The 6,687-nt window shown below is 43.0% G+C and overlaps 1 pseudogene; it reads left to right on the plus strand.

Moving 5' to 3' along the window:
* Nucleotides 1–2,876: 2,876 nt before the first annotated feature.
* On the plus strand, nt 2,877–3,803 carry LOC101147369 (platelet-activating factor acetylhydrolase IB subunit alpha2-like; annotated as a pseudogene).
* Nucleotides 3,804–6,687: the final 2,884 nt, after the last annotated feature.

Here is a 6,687-nt window from a genome sequence, read left to right on the forward strand (position 1 = left end):
CCAGAAGCTTAGGCACAACTTCAAGGAAGAAAACATTTTGGAAATGACGAGAAAACTGTGAGGGAGTTGCAACTGTAAACAGCAAATGTGCTAAAGACCAGAGACTTATGCAGAGCTAAAAGAGGGCAGGTGGAGCTGTTCTCAGTTTTTTACATGTGAAGAAAACATTGGGCTGACTCCATTCTGGTTCCGCAGCGCTAAAATGTGCCTTGATGACTGTTGTTGTTTTATTTAACACAAGCACCCGGGGCTGCGTGAGGATCAGGGCTTGATGAGCCAAAGGATTCTGAGAAAAAAGGTGAACAGCTGTGGTTCTTGTCAAACACAAACTCTTAATCGTTGCTTAATCATTCCCCCATATTAGACATTTGTGTTATTTTAATTGTTTTGCTATCGCAAATAGCATTGTAATGAAAACCTTTGTGCACCTAACTTATTCTTTTGCATTATTTCCTTTACATAATTTCCTGAGAGTGGGATTACTGATTAAAGTGTATGAACATTTTAGTCTCTTGAAATATTGCAAAAATGTCTCCAACTGGTTGAACCAATTGACACTACCTTTACATGAATGTACCAATTTTGCTACAACCTTGCCAGCATTATGTATTACAGCTTCCCCCTGCCACCCCCGCCTCAAAATATGGTGATTTAAACAACTCTATACTTGACTCTAGTTCTCCTAACTCTATGCTCGGTATCTTCCCCCTCACTCCAGCATCTCTATCTCTTGCCTGTCTGAATGGCTTGAACTAAGACGACAAGAATACATGAGAAGAAAGGTAATCCTGGCTGGGCACAGTGGCTCACACCTGTAAGGCGGGTGGATCACCTGAGGTCAGGAGTTCGAGACCAGCCTGGTTAATATGGTGAAACCCCATCTCTACTAAAAAAATACAAACAATTAGCCAGGTGTGGTGGCGGGCACCTGTGATTCCAGCTACTCGGGAGGCTGAGGCAGGAGAATCACTTGAACTTGGGAGGTGGAGGTTGCGGTGAGCCGAGATTGTGCCACTGCACTCCAGCCTGGGCAACAGGAGCAAAACTCCGTCTCAAAAAAAAAAAGAAAGGTAATCCTAAAGCAGTGCACATCTGCCATGCTCGGCAAGGTTTGGAAGACATCTGTAACAGAATGTGCAGTATGTGAGGCCCTGGGCTCTGGAATCTATGAGACAGGGCTTGGAGCCAATTCTTTCTACTTCTGGCCCTGTAGCCATGGGCAATCAAATTAACCTTCAGTTTCTTCACCTGAAAATTGAAGATGATAAAAGTACCTGCAGCACTGTGCTGCACTATGGATGCTAAATAGAAGTTAGCTTATATTGTGTGACACATGAATACTGAAATGCACATTATTTTACATGCTTTTTTTTTTTTTTTTTTTTTTGAGACAGAGTCTTGCTCTGTCACCCAGGCTGGAGTGCAGTGGTGTGATCTCAGCTCACTGCAACCTCCTCCTCCTGGGCTCAAGTGATTCTCCTACCTCAGCCTCTTGAGTAGCTGGGACTACAGGTGTGCCCCACCACACCCGGCTAATTTTTGTATTTTTAGTAGAGACGGGTTTCCACCATGTTGGCCAGTCTGGTCTTGAACTCCTGACCTCAAGTGATCTGCCCGGCTTGGCCTCCCAAAGTGCTGGGATTACAGGTGTGAGCCACAGCACCTGGCCTTATTGTACATATGTTTTCGAATGCTTGTATAATTATTTTTATGGAATATTGACTCAGGACTGGAATTGCTCCATTTAAAGGTATGTATGGTTTAAACTATAGATATTGACAAAATGTCCTTCAAAAAGACTATTTGACTTTGTACTTTGACAAACAACATTGATAGCTCTGGGTATTTTCAATCTTGTAAAATATTGTTAGTTTCATGAAGAACACCCAAGAGCTTATTATTATTATTATTTTAGACAGGGGATAACTCTGTCACCCAGGCTGGAGGGCAATGGTGCAATCATGGCTCACTGCAGCCTTGACCTCCTGGGCTCAGGTGATCTTCCCACCTCAGCGTCTGAAGTAGCTGGGACTACAGGCACATGCCACCACCCCCAGCTAATTCTTTGTATTTTTGTAGAGACAGGGTTTCGCCATGTTGCCCAGGCTGTTCTTAAACTCCTGAGCTCAAGCGATCTCCCCTCCTCCGCCTCCCAAAGTGTTGGGATTACAGGCATGAGCCACTGCACCTGGCAGAGCTTATTATTTTTATGTGCGTTTCTTTCATTATTAGTGAGGTCAAGTATTTTTTCATGTGACAATTGGCCAATTGTATTGCCTCTTCCACGACTCATCTGTTCTCAATTGCTTACTAACGTGCAAATTATTTTACCCACGGGTGCTATGTCTTAAAAGTTTGCTAGAGCTTTATAAAAAGCTGGCATGAGAATCACTGTGAGATTATCATTAGTTTTACTCTGATTTCCTTTAGCTTCTAAGCATAATGGCCAGTGTTTATTTTCATGCGTTTTCATGAGTTTATTTCACAAGCTGAAAGACCACATTTCTTGGCCTCCCTTTCAGGAAGGAGTGGCCAATTTAACTAAATTCTGGAGAAGGACACGTTTTGTGTGGTGTTTCCAGGAAGTCATCTTAAAAGAGAGGAGTTTTATAGACCAATGTCCCTCTCTTAGTCTTCTAGATGGTTTGTCTTGAAGGGATGTGAGACAAAGACTGCTAATTGCATCCAAATATCCATTCTTTTGGTGGTGGGTTAAAGAGACTGCAAATTTTGTGTCACTCCCGGCTGCTGCTGGTACTGGGGCCCGAGGAGGGATATGCCCGAGTGGGGCCGCCTGACCAAGGGAGCGACAAACATGACACCCGCCGACGCCTCAGCCGCTTGGGGCCTGCACGGACCCTCTGCTTCAGTGCAAAATGAACCAAGGAGACTCAAACCCAGCAGCTATTCCGCATGCGGCAGAAGACATTCAAGGAGATGACAGATGGATGTGTCAGCACAACAGATTTGTTTTGGACTGTAAAGACAAACAGCCTGATGTACCATTTGCGGGAGGCTCCGTGGTGCAGTTACTGCAGCCATATGAGATATGGCGAGAGCTTTTTTCCCCACTTCATGCACTGAATTTTGGAACTGGGGGAGATACAACAAGCCATGTTTCGTGGAGACTAAAGAACGGAGAACTGGGGAATACTAAGCCTAAGGTCATTGTTTTCTGGCTAGGAAGAAACAACCATGAAAATATGGCAGAAGAGGTAGCAGGTGGTATGGCGGCCATCGTACAACTTATCAACACAAGGCAGCCACAGGCCAAAATCATTATATTTGATATGTTACCTCAAGGTGAGAAACCCAACCCTTTGAGGCAAAAGAACGCCAAGGTGAACCCACTCGTCAAGATTTCGCTGCTGAAACTTAACCAACGTGCAGCTCCTGCATACTGACAGGGGTTTCGTGCACTCCGACCGTGCCATCTCCTGCCACGACATGTTTGATTTTCTGCATTTGACAGGAGGCGGCTACTCAAAGGTCTGCAAACCCTTGAATGAACTGATCATGCAGTTGTTGGAGGAAACACCTGAGGAGAAACAAACCACCATTGCCTGACTGGCTCCCATGAGCGTCAATAGCATCTCAGCTTCCTCAGATCAGTTATATCACCAGCACTCCAGAATCCTTCTCTTTCTTAAGGCACTTTGCATTGAAGAATGTTCCTGGATGTTCATATCTAGTGTTTGAAGGGGAGGAGGGGTTTAAACTGGTCCTGTACATAGAAAGTTTGTTTGACAGAGGAGAAAAATTAGCCAAGGAAGATTGTTGTTTCAATTCATTTGAAACCAGAAGGGGACTTTTTAGTTGTATATGTCACATGTTCATTGAATTATTACTGTTTTCCTAGGACAACATCAAGCCTAAATACTGAACAACATGAAGATTCTTTTCTTGGCCTTTCTTGGATTACATTGTATATAATAATTCTCAGAATCATACCTACTTGGCTTTAAAACATTTTTTTTCCATTTTTTTAAGGTTCATAATTTAGTCTTTGGTTTTTATGTTGCTTAGATTCATATGCATATTGAATGTTTTCTTTTTCTTTCTTTTTTTTTTTTTTAAGATGGAGTCTTGCTCTGTCACCAGGCTGGAGTGCAGTGGCGTGATCTTGACTCACTGCAACCTCCGCCTCCCGGGTTCAAGCGATTCTTTGCCTCAGCCTCCAGAGTAGCTGGGACTACGGGCACCCACCACCACGCCTGGCTAATTTTTGTATTTTTAGCAGAGATGGGGTTTCAACATCTGGGTCAGGCTGCTCTCGAACTCCTGACCTTGTGATCCGCCCACCTCGGCCTCCCAAAGTGAGCCGCCGTGCCTGGCTGAATATTTTCTTAACATGCAGCATCAGGTTGAACATGCTTGTCATTCAAATATGGAAGATGCTATAGTTACAAGTGAATTTATTCCGCTTTCTTAATCTTTCTCGTCCTTAGCAGTGAGAAACAGGTTTTGCCCCAGTAGGGGGACTCTTTGGAGGGTATTATTTTTATGCTGCTGAATATCATGTCTATAATGGACCCGTGCATGCAGCCTTTCCTCCCGTTTCCCCATCATCCCCTCTTTTTTTTTTTTTCTTTTTTTTGGTCCTTGTTGACATTACAAGCTTTTAACACATTTTCGACCTAGGAGCCCTGTTGCTGGAAGTATAGTCTCTAGCCAGCTACTCTTATGATAGTACTGCTATAAAACTCATTCTTGTGTGGTATTCTGTGCTATAGAGTCTGTGTATTGCTATTCATATTCAGAGTTCTGGTTTGTTTTGTTTTTCCCTTAAAACCTGTTACAGTTTTTTTTTTTTTTTTTTTGCTGGGTGGTTGGGGGGTAGGGAATCAGAACTCTGTTTCCCATTCCATATCACCTGACATTATTTCAAGTTTTATAATATCTTAAGATGTATATTCTATTTCGTTTTATTTTATTTATTTATTTATTTTGAGATGGAGTCTTGCTCTGTCGCCCAGGCTGGGGTGCAGTGGCACGATTTCGGCTCACTGCAACCTCTGCCTCCCGGGTGCAAGCAATTCTCTTGCCTCAGCCTCCTGAGTAGCTGGGACTATAGGCGCCCACCACCATGCCCAGCTAATTTTTGTACTTTTAGTACACACAGGGTTTCACCATGTTGGCCAGGTTGGTCTCAAACTCCTGACCTCGGGTGATCCACCTGCCTCGGCCTACCAAAGTGCTGGGATTACAGGCATGAGCCACCGCGCCTGGCCTTTATATTTTATTTTTTTATTGGCTTAGTTTTTAAATTATTGTCCAAAAATTTTTGGGCCTTTTTCTACGGGGAAACAAGTGAAGCTGCTCTTCAGCATAGACTACCTTTATCCCATTATTTTACTAAAAAAGAACTAGGTTTGTTTCACTTCTAAGGTGTCTCATTAATGTACTTCATCTGAGAATTTGTTTTAAGAGCGCACCTTATAATCTTGATGTTTGCTTGAGCTGTAAGAACTGCCATTTCTAAAAAATAATGGGATAATAGATGGTTTATTCAGTATACCTAATGAATATGTACAAACTGGATCTACAGATATTTTGAACTGGACCAGGTGGGTATTGAAGTAACCCATCAAAATATGCTCTGCAGTGATTCTGCTTAATGTTCTAATTCAGTAATGAATGTTTTATGTTCTACTGGAAAGGCAAATGGCAGTGCATTTGTGTGTTGGAGGAGGGGTTAGTGATTTGTGCTAAGACCCACTTCTGATGGTGAGGGATAGAACTTGGGCTCATTTTTTCTTTTCTTTTCTTTTTTCTTTTTTTTGAGACGGAGTCTTGCTCTGTCGCCCAGGCTGGAGTGCAGTGGTGTGATCTCGGCTCACTGCAAGCTCCGCGTCCCTGGTTCACGCCATTCTCCTGCCTCAGCCTCCCAAGTAGCTGGGACTACAGGCGTCCGCCGCCATGCCTAGCTAATTTTTTGTATTTTTAGTGGAGACAGGGTTTCACCGTGTTAGCCAGGATGGTCTCAATCTCCTGACCTCGTGATCCACCCATCTCAGCCTCCCACAGTGCTGGGATTACAGGCGTGAGCCACCGCGCCTGGCCTAACTTGGGCTCATTTTTTCTTGTGAAGTCTCTTTCTATAATTTTTTTTTGTTTTATTCTTTTTTTAAAAAAATACTTTTTTTGAGCAACAGAGTGAGTCTTCGTCTCAAAAAAAATACTTTTTTGAATGTATCATGTCTTTATTAACAACAGAAAATCCACATGGTATTTACTAAACTTGTTTATGATATTAAAAATTTCCTTTTTATTTTTAGTAGCCCAGGTTATTGAGTTTTTCACTAGAGATTTTTTTTCTTAGCTGAGGTATAGTTGTATAGGAAGAAGAATTAAGTCAGATTTTTGTGTGTGGAAAGACAGTTTTCTTTTCTTTTCTTTTCTTTTCTTTCTTTTTTTGAGACAAAGTTTCACTCTTGTCGCCCAGGCTGGAGTGCAATGGCACCATCTCAGCTCACTGCAACCTCTGCCTCCCTGGTTCAAGCAATTCTTGTGCCTCAGCCTCCCGAGTAGCTGGGATTACAGGTGTGTGCCACCAGCCTGGCTAATTTTTGTATTTTTAGTAGACACAGGGTTTTGCCATGTTGGTCAGGCTGATCTCAAACTCCTTACCGTAGGTGATCCACCCACCTCGGCCTCCCAAAGTGCTAGGATTACAGGTGTGAGCCA

Source organism: Gorilla gorilla, chromosome X (assembly GCF_029281585.2).
Source record: "Gorilla gorilla gorilla isolate KB3781 chromosome X, NHGRI_mGorGor1-v2.1_pri, whole genome shotgun sequence".
NCBI lineage: Eukaryota > Metazoa > Chordata > Mammalia > Primates > Hominidae > Gorilla > Gorilla gorilla.